General features: G+C 59.2%; 16 non-coding genes across 16 annotated transcripts; all 16 read left to right on the forward strand.

The window, feature by feature from the left end:
* Window positions 1-358: 358 nt before the first annotated feature.
* On the forward strand, window positions 359-477 carry LOC144675440 (5S ribosomal RNA). Its single transcript, XR_013574978.1, has one exon. It is a non-coding gene; the product is annotated as a 5S ribosomal RNA (ribosomal RNA).
* Window positions 478-1,335: 858 nt separating this feature from the next.
* LOC144675443 (5S ribosomal RNA) lies at window positions 1,336-1,454 on the forward strand. Its single transcript, XR_013574981.1, has one exon. It is a non-coding gene; the product is annotated as a 5S ribosomal RNA (ribosomal RNA).
* An 858-nt stretch (window positions 1,455-2,312) lies between these two features.
* LOC144675441 (5S ribosomal RNA) lies at window positions 2,313-2,431 on the forward strand. The gene has a single exon (XR_013574979.1). It is a non-coding gene; the product is annotated as a 5S ribosomal RNA (ribosomal RNA).
* Window positions 2,432-3,289: 858 nt separating this feature from the next.
* On the forward strand, window positions 3,290-3,408 carry LOC144675442 (5S ribosomal RNA). The gene has a single exon (XR_013574980.1). It is a non-coding gene; the product is annotated as a 5S ribosomal RNA (ribosomal RNA).
* Window positions 3,409-4,266: 858 nt separating this feature from the next.
* On the forward strand, window positions 4,267-4,385 carry LOC144675455 (5S ribosomal RNA). The gene has a single exon (XR_013574992.1). It is a non-coding gene; the product is annotated as a 5S ribosomal RNA (ribosomal RNA).
* An 863-nt stretch (window positions 4,386-5,248) lies between these two features.
* Window positions 5,249-5,367, forward strand: LOC144675444 (5S ribosomal RNA). Its single transcript, XR_013574982.1, has one exon. It is a non-coding gene; the product is annotated as a 5S ribosomal RNA (ribosomal RNA).
* Window positions 5,368-6,227: 860 nt separating this feature from the next.
* LOC144675445 (5S ribosomal RNA) lies at window positions 6,228-6,346 on the forward strand. The gene has a single exon (XR_013574983.1). It is a non-coding gene; the product is annotated as a 5S ribosomal RNA (ribosomal RNA).
* An 860-nt stretch (window positions 6,347-7,206) lies between these two features.
* LOC144675446 (5S ribosomal RNA) lies at window positions 7,207-7,325 on the forward strand. Its single transcript, XR_013574984.1, has one exon. It is a non-coding gene; the product is annotated as a 5S ribosomal RNA (ribosomal RNA).
* An 861-nt stretch (window positions 7,326-8,186) lies between these two features.
* On the forward strand, window positions 8,187-8,305 carry LOC144675447 (5S ribosomal RNA). Its single transcript, XR_013574985.1, has one exon. It is a non-coding gene; the product is annotated as a 5S ribosomal RNA (ribosomal RNA).
* An 863-nt stretch (window positions 8,306-9,168) lies between these two features.
* Window positions 9,169-9,287, forward strand: LOC144675448 (5S ribosomal RNA). The gene has a single exon (XR_013574986.1). It is a non-coding gene; the product is annotated as a 5S ribosomal RNA (ribosomal RNA).
* Window positions 9,288-10,148: 861 nt separating this feature from the next.
* LOC144675450 (5S ribosomal RNA) lies at window positions 10,149-10,267 on the forward strand. The gene has a single exon (XR_013574987.1). It is a non-coding gene; the product is annotated as a 5S ribosomal RNA (ribosomal RNA).
* Window positions 10,268-11,128: 861 nt separating this feature from the next.
* On the forward strand, window positions 11,129-11,247 carry LOC144675451 (5S ribosomal RNA). Its single transcript, XR_013574988.1, has one exon. It is a non-coding gene; the product is annotated as a 5S ribosomal RNA (ribosomal RNA).
* Window positions 11,248-12,105: 858 nt separating this feature from the next.
* On the forward strand, window positions 12,106-12,224 carry LOC144675452 (5S ribosomal RNA). Its single transcript, XR_013574989.1, has one exon. It is a non-coding gene; the product is annotated as a 5S ribosomal RNA (ribosomal RNA).
* Window positions 12,225-13,082: 858 nt separating this feature from the next.
* LOC144675453 (5S ribosomal RNA) lies at window positions 13,083-13,201 on the forward strand. Its single transcript, XR_013574990.1, has one exon. It is a non-coding gene; the product is annotated as a 5S ribosomal RNA (ribosomal RNA).
* Window positions 13,202-14,062: 861 nt separating this feature from the next.
* On the forward strand, window positions 14,063-14,181 carry LOC144675497 (5S ribosomal RNA). Its single transcript, XR_013575034.1, has one exon. It is a non-coding gene; the product is annotated as a 5S ribosomal RNA (ribosomal RNA).
* Window positions 14,182-15,030: 849 nt separating this feature from the next.
* LOC144675454 (5S ribosomal RNA) lies at window positions 15,031-15,149 on the forward strand. Its single transcript, XR_013574991.1, has one exon. It is a non-coding gene; the product is annotated as a 5S ribosomal RNA (ribosomal RNA).
* The last annotated feature ends 204 nt before the right edge of the window (window positions 15,150-15,353 follow it).

A 15,353-nucleotide genomic window follows, 5' to 3' on the forward strand; every position in this document is an offset into this window, starting at 1 on the left:
CGAGGCATTCGAGAGGGCGTCGGATGATTATTTGGATAGAAAGAAGGTGCAGGGGTACGGGGACAAAGGCACAAGAGGCGGATGGTAGCGCGTGCCTGACGCTTCCCCCAGTGCGGAGAGGACGAATGTTGAACGGGAGCAAGGGTGCAGGCTGGAGGCTGGTGAGGCGTAAGTAGGGCTTGCAGTTTGCCTGTGGGGGGAGGCTGAGAAGGAAGGGAGCCAGGTGGGGGAGGGATGAAAGGGAGTAGGAGGGAAAGAAGAAGAGAGAGAGAGAGAGAGAAAAAAAAAGAAAACCCGCGGTAAAGAAGAAGGGGCTGGACTGAGAGGCTTGAATTAGCCAGAAAGGCAGGCGGCAAGTGCCTACGGCCATACTAGTCTGAAAACGCCCGATCTCGTCTGATCTCGGAAGCTAAGCAGACTCAGGCCTGGTTAGTACTTGGATGGGAGACCGCCTGGGAATACCAGGTGCAGTAGGCTTTTGCTGCCAGCAGAGGCTGCTCACGTCACCACTCTCCACATTCACTCTGCCACACAACGGAGGCGCAATCTTTTTGCTGCTGCTGCTGCTGCTGCTGCTGCTGTCCGCGTGGTCCGCGTGCCCCGGCTCGTTTGCGGGCAGGGAGAAGGTAGCCAGGCCGGTCGGCCAGCACATTCAGCTACCCCGGCGTTGCTGGGCCATTCGAGTGGAGCCTGCTCGGGAAGCTGGGCTCGGCGGCCTGTGATCGGCGCGGACGCATGCACGTCGGGCCGCCCTTGTGCCTCGGGGCGAGCTTTCCCTAAGTTGAAGGCAGGGCAGAGTAGAGAGGGAAGAAGCTCTGTGCCCGCTGGTAAAAGGATCAAGAGCGAGAGGGCCCCACAGATTGAAAGTGAGTTGCCAAAGAAGCAAATGCGAGGTGAGAAAAAGCTTGTGGACGCAACGGGCGGTTGAGGTGCGGAAGGCCGTGACTGCCTGCAAGCGTGGCGGAGGCAGGTAGAATCGAGGCATTCGAGAGGGCGTCGGATGATTATTTGGATAGAAAGAAGGTGCAGGGGTACGGGGACAAAGGCACAAGAGGCGGATGGTAGCGCGTGCCTGACGCTTCCCCCAGTGCGGAGAGGACGAATGTTGAACGGGAGCAAGGGTGCAGGCTGGAGGCTGGTGAGGCGTAAGTAGGGCTTGCAGTTTGCCTGTGGGGGGAGGCTGAGAAGGAAGGGAGCCAGGTGGGGGAGGGATGAAAGGGAGTAGGAGGGAAAGAAGAAGAGAGAGAGAGAGAGAGAAAAAAAAAGAAAACCCGCGGTAAAGAAGAAGGGGCTGGACTGAGAGGCTTGAATTAGCCAGAAAGGCAGGCGGCAAGTGCCTACGGCCATACTAGTCTGAAAGCGCCCGATCTCGTCTGATCTCGGAAGCTAAGCAGACTCAGGCCTGGTTAGTACTTGGATGGGAGACCGCCTGGGAATACCAGGTGCAGTAGGCTTTTGCTGCCAGCAGAGGCTGCTCACGTCACCACTCTCCACATTCACTCTGCCACACAACGGAGGCGCAATCTTTTTGCTGCTGCTGCTGCTGCTGCTGCTGCTGTCCGCGTGGTCCGCATGTCCCGGCTCGTTTGCGGGCAGGGAGAAGGTAGCCAGGCCGGTCGGCCAGCACATTCAGCTACCCCGGCGTTGCTGGGCCATTCGAGTGGAGCCTGCTCGGGAAGCTGGGCTCGGCGGCCTGTGATCGGCGCGGACGCATGCACGTCGGGCCGCCCTTGTGCCTCGGGGCGAGCTTTCCCTAAGTTGAAGGCAGGGCAGAGTAGAGAGGGAAGAAGCTCTGTGCCCGCTGGTAAAAGGATCAAGAGCGAGAGGGCCCCACAGATTGAAAGTGAGTTGCCAAAGAAGCAAATGCGAGGTGAGAAAAAGCTTGTGGACGCAACGGGCGGTTGAGGTGCGGAAGGCCGTGACTGCCTGCAAGCGTGGCGGAGGCAGGTAGAATCGAGGCATTCGAGAGGGCGTCGGATGATTATTTGGATAGAAAGAAGGTGCAGGGGTACGGGGACAAAGGCACAAGAGGCGGATGGTAGCGCGTGCCTGACGCTTCCCCCAGTGCGGAGAGGACGAATGTTGAACGGGAGCAAGGGTGCAGGCTGGAGGCTGGTGAGGCGTAAGTAGGGCTTGCAGTTTGCCTGTGGGGGGAGGCTGAGAAGGAAGGGAGCCAGGTGGGGGAGGGATGAAAGGGAGTAGGAGGGAAAGAAGAAGAGAGAGAGAGAGAGAGAAAAAAAAAGAAAACCCGCGGTAAAGAAGAAGGGGCTGGACTGAGAGGCTTGAATTAGCCAGAAAGGCAGGCGGCAAGTGCCTACGGCCATACTAGTCTGAAAACGCCCGATCTCGTCTGATCTCGGAAGCTAAGCAGACTCAGGCCTGGTTAGTACTTGGATGGGAGACCGCCTGGGAATACCAGGTGCAGTAGGCTTTTGCTGCCAGCAGAGGCTGCTCACGTCACCACTCTCCACATTCACTCTGCCACACAACGGAGGCGCAATCTTTTTGCTGCTGCTGCTGCTGCTGCTGCTGCTGTCCGCGTGGTCCGCGTGCCCCGGCTCGTTTGCGGGCAGGGAGAAGGTAGCCAGGCCGGTCGGCCAGCACATTCAGCTACCCCGGCGTTGCTGGGCCATTCGAGTGGAGCCTGCTCGGGAAGCTGGGCTCGGCGGCCTGTGATGGGCGCGGACGCATGCACGTCGGGCCGCCCTTGTGCCTCGGGGCGAGCTTTCCCTAAGTTGAAGGCAGGGCAGAGTAGAGAGGGAAGAAGCTCTGTGCCCGCTGGTAAAAGGATCAAGAGCGAGAGGGCCCCACAGATTGAAAGTGAGTTGCCAAAGAAGCAAATGCGAGGTGAGAAAAAGCTTGTGGACGCAACGGGCGGTTGAGGTGCGGAAGGCCGTGACTGCCTGCAAGCGTGGCGGAGGCAGGTAGAATCGAGGCATTCGAGAGGGCGTCGGATGATTATTTGGATAGAAAGAAGGTGCAGGGGTACGGGGACAAAGGCACAAGAGGCGGATGGTAGCGCGTGCCTGACGCTTCCCCCAGTGCGGAGAGGACGAATGTTGAACGGGAGCAAGGGTGCAGGCTGGAGGCTGGTGAGGCGTAAGTAGGGCTTGCAGTTTGCCTGTGGGGGGAGGCTGAGAAGGAAGGGAGCCAGGTGGGGGAGGGATGAAAGGGAGTAGGAGGGAAAGAAGAAGAGAGAGAGAGAGAGAGAAAAAAAAAGAAAACCCGCGGTAAAGAAGAAGGGGCTGGACTGAGAGGCTTGAATTAGCCAGAAAGGCAGGCGGCAAGTGCCTACGGCCATACTAGTCTGAAAACGCCCGATCTCGTCTGATCTCGGAAGCTAAGCAGACTCAGGCCTGGTTAGTACTTGGATGGGAGACCGCCTGGGAATACCAGGTGCAGTAGGCTTTTGCTGCCAGCAGAGGCTGCTCACGTCACCACTCTCCACATTCACTCTGCCACACAACGGAGGCGCAATCTTTTTGCTGCTGCTGCTGCTGCTGCTGCTGCTGTCCGCGTGGTCCGCGTGCCCCGGCTCGTTTGCGGGCAGGGAGAAGGTAGCCAGGCCGGTCGGCCAGCACATTCAGCTACCCCGGCGTTGCTGGGCCATTCGAGTGGAGCCTGCTCGGGAAGCTGGGCTCGGCGGCCTGTGATCGGCGCGGACGCATGCACGTCGGGCCGCCCTTGTGCCTCGGGGCGAGCTTTCCCTAAGTTGAAGGCAGGGCAGAGTAGAGAGGGAAGAAGCTCTGTGCCCGCTGGTAAAAGGATCAAGAGCGAGAGGGCCCCACAGATTGAAAGTGAGTTGCCAAAGAAGCAAATGCGAGGTGAGAAAAAGCTTGTGGACGCAACGGGCGGTTGAGGTGCGGAAGGCCGTGACTGCCTGCAAGCGTGGCGGAGGCAGGTAGAATCGAGGCATTCGAGAGGGCGTCGGATGATTATTTGGATAGAAAGAAGGTGCAGGGGTACGGGGACAAAGGCACAAGAGGCGGATGGTAGCGCGTGCCTGACGCTTCCCCCAGTGCGGAGAGGACGAATGTTGAACGGGAGCAAGGGTGCAGGCTGGAGGCTGGTGAGGCGTAAGTAGGGCTTGCAGTTTGCCTGTGGGGGGAGGCTGAGAAGGAAGGGAGCCAGGTGGGGGAGGGATGAAAGGGAGTAGGAGGGAAAGAAGAAGAGAGAGAGAGAGAGAGAAAAAAAAAGAAAACCCGCGGTAAAGAAGAAGGGGCTGGACTGAGAGGCTTGAATTAGCCAGAAAGGCAGGCGGCAAGTGCCTACGGCCATACTAGTCTGAAAGCGCCCGATCTCGTCTGATCTCGGAAGCTAAGCAGACTCAGGCCTGGTTAGTACTTGGATGGGAGACCGCCTGGGAATACCAGGTGCAGTAGGCTTTTGCTGCCAGCAGAGGCTGCTCACGTCACCACTCTCCACATTCACTCTGCCACACAACGGAGGCGCAATCTTTTTGCTGCTGCTGCTGCTGCTGCTGCTGCTGTCCGCGTGGTCCGCATGTCCCGGCTCGTTTGCGGGCAGGGAGAAGGTAGCCAGGCCGGTCGGCCAGCACATTCAGCTACCCCGGCGTTGCTGGGCCATTCGAGTGGAGCCTGCTCGGGAAGCTGGGCTCGGCGGCCTGTGATGGGCGCGGACGCATGCACGTCGGGCCGCCCTTGTGCCTCGGGGCGAGCTTTCCCTAAGTTGAAGGCAGGGCAGAGTAGAGAGGGAAGAAGCTCTGTGCCCGCTGGTAAAAGGATCAAGAGCGAGAGGGCCCCACAGATTGAAAGTGAGTTGCCAAAGAAGCAAATGCGAGGTGAGAAAAAGCTTGTGGACGCAACGGGCGGTTGAGGTGCGGAAGGCCGTGACTGCCTGCAAGCGTGGCGGAGGCAGGTAGAATCGAGGCATTCGAGAGGGCGTCGGATGATTATTTGGATAGAAAGAAGGTGCAGGGGTACGGGGACAAAGGCACAAGAGGCGGATGGTAGCGCGTGCCTGACGCTTCCCCCAGTGCGGAGAGGACGAATGTTGAACGGGAGCAAGGGTGCAGGCTGGAGGCTGGTGAGGCGTAAGTAGGGCTTGCAGTTTGCCTGTGGGGGGAGGCTGAGAAGGAAGGGAGCCAGGTGGGGGAGGGATGAAAGGGAGTAGGAGGGAGAAGAAGAAGAGAGAGAGAGAGAGAGAGAGAAAAAAAAAGAAAACCCGCGGTAAAGAAGAAGGGGCTGGACTGAGAGGCTTGAATTAGCCAGAAAGGCAGGCGGCAAGTGCCTACGGCCATACTAGTCTGAAAACGCCCGATCTCGTCTGATCTCGGAAGCTAAGCAGACTCAGGCCTGGTTAGTACTTGGATGGGAGACCGCCTGGGAATACCAGGTGCAGTAGGCTTTTGCTGCCAGCAGAGGCTGCTCACGTCACCACTCTCCACATTCACTCTGCCACACAACGGAGGCGCAATCTTTTTGCTGCTGCTGCTGCTGCTGCTGCTGCTGTCCGCGTGGTCCGCGTGCCCCGGCTCGTTTGCGGGCAGGGAGAAGGTAGCCAGGGGCCGGTCGGCCAGCACATTCAGCTACCCCGGCGTTGCTGGGCCATTCGAGTGGAGCCTGCTCGGGAAGCTGGGCTCGGCGGCCTGTGATCGGCGCGGACGCATGCACGTCGGGCCGCCCTTGTGCCTCGGGGCGAGCTTTCCCTAAGTTGAAGGCAGGGCAGAGTAGAGAGGGAAGAAGCTCTGTGCCCGCTGGTAAAAGGATCAAGAGCGAGAGGGCCCCACAGATTGAAAGTGAGTTGCCAAAGAAGCAAATGCGAGGTGAGAAAAAGCTTGTGGACGCAACGGGCGGTTGAGGTGCGGAAGGCCGTGACTGCCTGCAAGCGTGGCGGAGGCAGGTAGAATCGAGGCATTCGAGAGGGCGTCGGATGATTATTTGGATAGAAAGAAGGTGCAGGGGTACGGGGACAAAGGCACAAGAGGCGGATGGTAGCGCGTGCCTGACGCTTCCCCCAGTGCGGAGAGGACGAATGTTGAACGGGAGCAAGGGTGCAGGCTGGAGGCTGGTGAGGCGTAAGTAGGGCTTGCAGTTTGCCTGTGGGGGGAGGCTGAGAAGGAAGGGAGCCAGGTGGGGGAGGGATGAAAGGGAGTAGGAGGGAAAGAAGAAGAGAGAGAGAGAGAGAGAAAAAAAAAGAAAACCCGCGGTAAAGAAGAAGGGGCTGGACTGAGAGGCTTGAATTAGCCAGAAAGGCAGGCGGCAAGTGCCTACGGCCATACTAGTCTGAAAACGCCCGATCTCGTCTGATCTCGGAAGCTAAGCAGACTCAGGCCTGGTTAGTACTTGGATGGGAGACCGCCTGGGAATACCAGGTGCAGTAGGCTTTTGCTGCCAGCAGAGGCTGCTCACGTCACCACTCTCCACATTCACTCTGCCACACAACGGAGGCGCAATCTTTTGCTGCTGCTGCTGCTGCTGCTGCTGCTGCTGTCCGCGTGGTCCGCGTGCCCCGGCTCGTTTGCGGGCAGGGAGAAGGTAGCCAGGCCGGTCGGCCAGCACATTCAGCTACCCCGGCGTTGCTGGGCCATTCGAGTGGAGCCTGCTCGGGAAGCTGGGCTCGGCGGCCTGTGATCGGCGCGGACGCATGCACGTCGGGCCGCCCTTGTGCCTCGGGGCGAGCTTTCCCTAAGTTGAAGGCAGGGCAGAGTAGAGAGGGAAGAAGCTCTGTGCCCGCTGGTAAAAGGATCAAGAGCGAGAGGGCCCCACAGATTGAAAGTGAGTTGCCAAAGAAGCAAATGCGAGGTGAGAAAAAGCTTGTGGACGCAACGGGCGGTTGAGGTGCGGAAGGCCGTGACTGCCTGCAAGCGTGGCGGAGGCAGGTAGAATCGAGGCATTCGAGAGGGCGTCGGATGATTATTTGGATAGAAAGAAGGTGCAGGGGTACGGGGACAAAGGCACAAGAGGCGGATGGTAGCGCGTGCCTGACGCTTCCCCCAGTGCGGAGAGGACGAATGTTGAACGGGAGCAAGGGTGCAGGCTGGAGGCTGGTGAGGCGTAAGTAGGGCTTGCAGTTTGCCTGTGGGGGGAGGCTGAGAAGGAAGGGAGCCAGGTGGGGGAGGGATGAAAGGGAGTAGGAGGGAAAGAAGAAGAGAGAGAGAGAGAGAGAAAAAAAAAGAAAACCCGCGGTAAAGAAGAAGGGGCTGGACTGAGAGGCTTGAATTAGCCAGAAAGGCAGGCGGCAAGTGCCTACGGCCATACTAGTCTGAAAACGCCCGATCTCGTCTGATCTCGGAAGCTAAGCAGACTCAGGCCTGGTTAGTACTTGGATGGGAGACCGCCTGGGAATACCAGGTGCAGTAGGCTTTTGCTGCCAGCAGAGGCTGCTCACGTCACCACTCTCCACATTCACTCTGCCACACAACGGAGGCGCAATCTTTTTGCTGCTGCTGCTGCTGCTGCTGCTGCTGCTGTCCGCGTGGTCCGCGTGCCCCGGCTCGTTTGCGGGCAGGGAGAAGGTAGCCAGGCCGGTCGGCCAGCACATTCAGCTACCCCGGCGTTGCTGGGCCATTCGAGTGGAGCCTGCTCGGGAAGCTGGGCTCGGCGGCCTGTGATCGGCGCGGACGCATGCACGTCGGGCCGCCCTTGTGCCTCGGGGCGAGCTTTCCCTAAGTTGAAGGCAGGGCAGAGTAGAGAGGGAAGAAGCTCTGTGCCCGCTGGTAAAAGGATCAAGAGCGAGAGGGCCCCACAGATTGAAAGTGAGTTGCCAAAGAAGCAAATGCGAGGTGAGAAAAAGCTTGTGGACGCAACGGGCGGTTGAGGTGCGGAAGGCCGTGACTGCCTGCAAGCGTGGCGGAGGCAGGTAGAATCGAGGCATTCGAGAGGGCGTCGGATGATTATTTGGATAGAAAGAAGGTGCAGGGGTACGGGGACAAAGGCACAAGAGGCGGATGGTAGCGCGTGCCTGACGCTTCCCCCAGTGCGGAGAGGACGAATGTTGAACGGGAGCAAGGGTGCAGGCTGGAGGCTGGTGAGGCGTAAGTAGGGCTTGCAGTTTGCCTGTGGGGGGAGGCTGAGAAGGAAGGGAGCCAGGTGGGGGAGGGATGAAAGGGAGTAGGAGGGAAAGAAGAAGAGAGAGAGAGAGAGAGAAAAAAAAAGAAAACCCGCGGTAAAGAAGAAGGGGCTGGACTGAGAGGCTTGAATTAGCCAGAAAGGCAGGCGGCAAGTGCCTACGGCCATACTAGTCTGAAAACGCCCGATCTCGTCTGATCTCGGAAGCTAAGCAGACTCAGGCCTGGTTAGTACTTGGATGGGAGACCGCCTGGGAATACCAGGTGCAGTAGGCTTTTGCTGCCAGCAGAGGCTGCTCACGTCACCACTCTCCACATTCACTCTGCCACACAACGGAGGCGCAATCTTTTTGCTGCTGCTGCTGCTGCTGCTGCTGCTGCTGTCCGCGTGGTCCGCGTGCCCCGGCTCGTTTGCGGGCAGGGAGAAGGTAGCCAGGCCGGTCGGCCAGCACATTCAGCTACCCCGGCGTTGCTGGGCCATTCGAGTGGAGCCTGCTCGGGAAGCTGGGCTCGGCGGCCTGTGATCGGCGCGGACGCATGCACGTCGGGCCGCCCTTGTGCCTCGGGGCGAGCTTTCCCTAAGTTGAAGGCAGGGCAGAGTAGAGAGGGAAGAAGCTCTGTGCCCGCTGGTAAAAGGATCAAGAGCGAGAGGGCCCCACAGATTGAAAGTGAGTTGCCAAAGAAGCAAATGCGAGGTGAGAAAAAGCTTGTGGACGCAACGGGCGGTTGAGGTGCGGAAGGCCGTGACTGCCTGCAAGCGTGGCGGAGGCAGGTAGAATCGAGGCATTCGAGAGGGCGTCGGATGATTATTTGGATAGAAAGAAGGTGCAGGGGTACGGGGACAAAGGCACAAGAGGCGGATGGTAGCGCGTGCCTGACGCTTCCCCCAGTGCGGAGAGGACGAATGTTGAACGGGAGCAAGGGTGCAGGCTGGAGGCTGGTGAGGCGTAAGTAGGGCTTGCAGTTTGCCTGTGGGGGGAGGCTGAGAAGGAAGGGAGCCAGGTGGGGGAGGGATGAAAGGGAGTAGGAGGGAAAGAAGAAGAGAGAGAGAGAGAGAGAGAAAAAAAAAGAAAACCCGCGGTAAAGAAGAAGGGGCTGGACTGAGAGGCTTGAATTAGCCAGAAAGGCAGGCGGCAAGTGCCTACGGCCATACTAGTCTGAAAACGCCCGATCTCGTCTGATCTCGGAAGCTAAGCAGACTCAGGCCTGGTTAGTACTTGGATGGGAGACCGCCTGGGAATACCAGGTGCAGTAGGCTTTTGCTGCCAGCAGAGGCTGCTCACGTCACCACTCTCCACATTCACTCTGCCACACAACGGAGGCGCAATCTTTTTGCTGCTGCTGCTGCTGCTGCTGCTGCTGCTGTCCGCGTGGTCCGCGTGCCCCGGCTCGTTTGCGGGCAGGGAGAAGGTAGCCAGGCCGGTCGGCCAGCACATTCAGCTACCCCGGCGTTGCTGGGCCATTCGAGTGGAGCCTGCTCGGGAAGCTGGGCTCGGCGGCCTGTGATCGGCGCGGACGCATGCACGTCGGGCCGCCCTTGTGCCTCGGGGCGAGCTTTCCCTAAGTTGAAGGCAGGGCAGAGTAGAGAGGGAAGAAGCTCTGTGCCCGCTGGTAAAAGGATCAAGAGCGAGAGGGCCCCACAGATTGAAAGTGAGTTGCCAAAGAAGCAAATGCGAGGTGAGAAAAAGCTTGTGGACGCAACGGGCGGTTGAGGTGCGGAAGGCCGTGACTGCCTGCAAGCGTGGCGGAGGCAGGTAGAATCGAGGCATTCGAGAGGGCGTCGGATGATTATTTGGATAGAAAGAAGGTGCAGGGGTACGGGGACAAAGGCACAAGAGGCGGATGGTAGCGCGTGCCTGACGCTTCCCCCAGTGCGGAGAGGACGAATGTTGAACGGGAGCAAGGGTGCAGGCTGGAGGCTGGTGAGGCGTAAGTAGGGCTTGCAGTTTGCCTGTGGGGGGAGGCTGAGAAGGAAGGGAGCCAGGTGGGGGAGGGATGAAAGGGAGTAGGAGGGAAAGAAGAAGAGAGAGAGAGAGAGAGAAAAAAAAAGAAAACCCGCGGTAAAGAAGAAGGGGCTGGACTGAGAGGCTTGAATTAGCCAGAAAGGCAGGCGGCAAGTGCCTACGGCCATACTAGTCTGAAAACGCCCGATCTCGTCTGATCTCGGAAGCTAAGCAGACTCAGGCCTGGTTAGTACTTGGATGGGAGACCGCCTGGGAATACCAGGTGCAGTAGGCTTTTGCTGCCAGCAGAGGCTGCTCACGTCACCACTCTCCACATTCACTCTGCCACACAACGGAGGCGCAATCTTTTTGCTGCTGCTGCTGCTGCTGCTGCTGCTGCTGTCCGCGTGGTCCGCGTGCCCCGGCTCGTTTGCGGGCAGGGAGAAGGTAGCCAGGCCGGTCGGCCAGCACATTCAGCTACCCCGGCGTTGCTGGGCCATTCGAGTGGAGCCTGCTCGGGAAGCTGGGCTCGGCGGCCTGTGATCGGCGCGGACGCATGCACGTCGGGCCGCCCTTGTGCCTCGGGGCGAGCTTTCCCTAAGTTGAAGGCAGGGCAGAGTAGAGAGGGAAGAAGCTCTGTGCCCGCTGGTAAAAGGATCAAGAGCGAGAGGGCCCCACAGATTGAAAGTGAGTTGCCAAAGAAGCAAATGCGAGGTGAGAAAAAGCTTGTGGACGCAACGGGCGGTTGAGGTGCGGAAGGCCGTGACTGCCTGCAAGCGTGGCGGAGGCAGGTAGAATCGAGGCATTCGAGAGGGCGTCGGATGATTATTTGGATAGAAAGAAGGTGCAGGGGTACGGGGACAAAGGCACAAGAGGCGGATGGTAGCGCGTGCCTGACGCTTCCCCCAGTGCGGAGAGGACGAATGTTGAACGGGAGCAAGGGTGCAGGCTGGAGGCTGGTGAGGCGTAAGTAGGGCTTGCAGTTTGCCTGTGGGGGGAGGCTGAGAAGGAAGGGAGCCAGGTGGGGGAGGGATGAAAGGGAGTAGGAGGGAAAGAAGAAGAGAGAGAGAGAGAGAGAAAAAAAAAGAAAACCCGCGGTAAAGAAGAAGGGGCTGGACTGAGAGGCTTGAATTAGCCAGAAAGGCAGGCGGCAAGTGCCTACGGCCATACTAGTCTGAAAACGCCCGATCTCGTCTGATCTCGGAAGCTAAGCAGACTCAGGCCTGGTTAGTACTTGGATGGGAGACCGCCTGGGAATACCAGGTGCAGTAGGCTTTTGCTGCCAGCAGAGGCTGCTCACGTCACCACTCTCCACATTCACTCTGCCACACAACGGAGGCGCAATCTTTTTGCTGCTGCTGCTGCTGCTGCTGCTGCTGTCCGCGTGGTCCGCGTGCCCCGGCTCGTTTGCGGGCAGGGAGAAGGTAGCCAGGCCGGTCGGCCAGCACATTCAGCTACCCCGGCGTTGCTGGGCCATTCGAGTGGAGCCTGCTCGGGAAGCTGGGCTCGGCGGCCTGTGATCGGCGCGGACGCATGCACGTCGGGCCGCCCTTGTGCCTCGGGGCGAGCTTTCCCTAAGTTGAAGGCAGGGCAGAGTAGAGAGGGAAGAAGCTCTGTGCCCGCTGGTAAAAGGATCAAGAGCGAGAGGGCCCCACAGATTGAAAGTGAGTTGCCAAAGAAGCAAATGCGAGGTGAGAAAAAGCTTGTGGACGCAACGGGCGGTTGAGGTGCGGAAGGCCGTGACTGCCTGCAAGCGTGGCGGAGGCAGGTAGAATCGAGGCATTCGAGAGGGCGTCGGATGATTATTTGGATAGAAAGAAGGTGCAGGGGTACGGGGACAAAGGCACAAGAGGCGGATGGTAGCGCGTGCCTGACGCTTCCCCCAGTGCGGAGAGGACGAATGTTGAACGGGAGCAAGGGTGCAGGCTGGAGGCTGGTGAGGCGTAAGTAGGGCTTGCAGTTTGCCTGTGGGGGGAGGCTGAGAAGGAAGGGAGCCAGGTGGGGGAGGGATGAAAGGGAGTAGGAGGGAAAGAAGAAGAGAGAGAGAGAGAGAGAAAAAAAAAGAAAACCCACGGTAAAGAAGAAGGGGCTGGACTGAGAGGCTTGAATTAGCCAGAAAGGCAGGCGGCAAGTGCCTACGGCCATACTAGTCTGAAAACGCCCGATCTCGTCTGATCTCGGAAGCTAAGCAGACTCAGGCCTGGTTAGTACTTGGATGGGAGACCGCCTGGGAATACCAGGTGCAGTAGGCTTTTGCTGCCAGCAGAGGCTGCTCACGTCACCACTCTCCACATTCACTCTGCCACACAACGGAGGCGCAATCTTTTTGCTGCTGCTGCTGCTGCTGCTGCTGCTGTCCGCGTGGTCCGCGTGCCCCGGCTCGTTTGCGGGCAGGGAGAAGGTAGCCAGGCCGGTCGGCCAGCACATTCAGCTACCCCGGCGTTGCTGGGCCATTCGAGTGGAGCCTGCTCGGGAAGCTGGGCTCGGCGGCCTGTGATCGGCGCGGACGCATGCACGTCGGGCCGCCCTTGTGCCTCGGGGCGAGCTTTCCCTAAGTTGAAGGCAGGGCAGAGTAGAGAGGGAAGAAGCTCTGTGCCCGCTGGTAAAAGGATCAAGAGCGAGAGGGCCCCACAGATTGAAAGTGAGTTGCCAAAGAAGCAAATGCGAGGTGAGAAAAAGCTTGTGGACGCAACGGGCGGTTGAGGTGCGGAAGGCCGTGACTGCCTGCAAGCGTGGCGGAGGCAGGTAGAATCGAGGCATTCGAGAGGGCGTCGGATGATTATTTGGATAGAAAGAAGGTGCAGGGGTACGGGGACAAAGGCACAAGAGGCGGATGGTAGCGCGTGCCTGACGCTTCCCCCAGTGCGGAGAGGACGAATGTTGAACGGGAGCAAGGGTGCAGGCTGGAGGCTGGTGAGGCGTAAGTAGGGCTTGCAGTTTGCCTGTGGGGGGAGGCTGAGAAGGAAGGGAGCCAGGTGGGGGAGGGATGAAAGGGAGTAGGAGGGAAAGAAGAAGAGAGAGAGAGAGAGAGAAAAAAAAAGAAAACCCGCGGTAAAGAAGAAGGGGCTGGACTGAGAGGCTTGAATTAGCCAGAAAGGCAGGCGGCAAGTGCCTACGGCCATACTAGTCTGAAAACGCCCGATCTCGTCTGATCTCGGAAGCTAAGCAGACTCAGGCCTGGTTAGTACTTGGATGGGAGACCGCCTGGGAATACCAGGTGCAGTAGGCTTTTGCTGCCAGCAGAGGCTGCTCACGTCACCACTCTCCACATTCACTCTGCCACACAACGGAGGCGCAATCTTTTTGCTGCTGCTGCTGCTGCTGCTGCTGCTGCTGTCCGCGTGGTCCGCGTGCCCCGGCTCGTTTGCGGGCAGGGAGAAGGTAGCCAGGCCGGTCGGCCAGCACATTCAGCTACCCCGGCGTTGCTGGGCCATTCGAGTGGAGCCTGCTCGGGAAGCTGGGCTCGGCGGCCTGTGATCGGCGCGGACGCATGCACGTCGGGCCGCCCTTGTGCCTCGGGGCGAGCTTTCCCTAAGTTGAAGGCAGGGCAGAGTAGAGAGGGAAGAAGCTCTGTGCCCGCTGGTAAAAGGATCAAGAGCGAGAGGGCCCCACAGATTGAAAGTGAGTTGCCAAAGAAGCAAATGCGAGGTGAGAAAAAGCTTGTGGACGCAACGGGCGGTTGAGGTGCGGAAGGCCGTGACTGCCTGCAAGCGTGGCGGAGGCAGGTAGAATCGAGGCATTCGAGAGGGCGTCGGATGATTATTTGGATAGAAAGAAGGTGCAGGGGTACGGGGACAAAGGCACAAGAGGCGGATGGTAGCGCGTGCCTGACGCTTCCCCCAGTGCGGAGAGGACGAATGTTGAACGGGAGCAAGGGTGCAGGCTGGAGGCTGGTGAGGCGTAAGTAGGGCTTGCAGTTTGCCTGTGGGGGGAGGCTGAGAAGGAAGGGAGCCAGGTGGGGGAGGGATGAAAGGGAGTAGGAGGGAAAGAAGAAGAGAGAGAGAGAGAGAGAAAAAAAAAGAAAACCCACGGTAAAGAAGAAGGGGCTGGACTGAGAGGCTTGAATTAGCCAGAAAGGCAGGCGGCAAGTGCCTAAGGCCATACTAGTCTGAAAACGCCCGATCTCGTCTGATCTCGGAAGCTAAGCAGACTCAGGCCTGGTTAGTACTTGGATGGGAGACCGCCTGGGAATACCAGGTGCAGTAGGCTTTTGCTGCCAGCAGAGGCTGCTCACGTCACCACTCTCCACATTCACTCTGCCACACAACGGAGGCGCAATCTTTTTGCTGCTGCTGCTGCTGCTGTCCGCGTGGTCCGCGTGCCCCGGCTCGTTTGCGGGCAGGGAGAAGGTAGCCAGGCCGGTCGGCCAGCACATTCAGCTACCCCGGCGTTGCTGGGCCATTCGAGTGGAGCCTGCTCGGGAAGCTGGGCTCGGCGGCCTGTGATCGGCGCGGACGCATGCACGTCGGGCCGCCCTTGTGCCTCGGGGCGAGCTTTCCCTAAGTTGAAGGCAGGGCAGAGTAGAGAGGGAAGAAGCTCTGTGCCCGCTGGTAAAAGGATCAAGAGCGAGAGGGCCCCACAGATTGAAAGTGAGTTGCCAAAGAAGCAAATGCGAGGTGAGAAAAAGCTTGTGGACGCAACGGGCGGTTGAGGTGCGGAAGGCCGTGACTGCCTGCAAGCGTGGCGGAGGCAGGTAGAATCGAGGCATTCGAGAGGGCGTCGGATGATTATTTGGATAGAAAGAAGGTGCAGGGGTACGGGGACAAAGGCACAAGAGGCGGATGGTAGCGCGTGCCTGACGCTTCCCCCAGTGCGGAGAGGACGAATGTTGAACGGGAGCAAGGGTGCAGGCTGGAGGCTGGTGAGGCGTAAGTAGGGCTTGCAGTTTGCCTGTGGGGGGAGGCTGAGAAGGAAGGGAGCCAGGTGGGGGAGGGATGAAAGGGAGTAGGAGGGAAAGAAGAAGAGAGAGAGAGAGAGAGAAAAAAAAAGAAAACCCGCGGTAAAGAAGAAGGGGCTGGACTGAGAGGCTTGAATTAGCCAGAAAGGCAGGCGGCAAGTGCCTACGGCCATACTAGTCTGAAAACGCCCGATCTCGTCTGATCTCGGAAGCTAAGCAGACTCAGGCCTGGTTAGTACTTGGATGGGAGACCGCCTGGGAATACCAGGTGCAGTAGGCTTTTGCTGCCAGCAGAGGCTGCTCACGTCACCACTCTCCACATTCACTCTGCCACACAACGGAGGCGCAATCTTTTTGCTGCTGCTGCTGCTGCTGCTGCTGCTGCTGTCCGCGTGGTCCGCGTGCCCCGGCTCGTTTGCGGGCAGGGAGAAGGTAGCCAGGCCGGTCGGCCAGCACATTCAGCTACCCCGGCGTTGCTGGGCCA

The sequence above is a fragment of the Cetorhinus maximus genome, unplaced genomic scaffold (assembly GCF_964194155.1).
Source record: "Cetorhinus maximus unplaced genomic scaffold, sCetMax3.hap1.1 HAP1_SCAFFOLD_997, whole genome shotgun sequence".
Taxonomy (NCBI): Eukaryota; Metazoa; Chordata; class Chondrichthyes; order Lamniformes; family Cetorhinidae; genus Cetorhinus; species Cetorhinus maximus.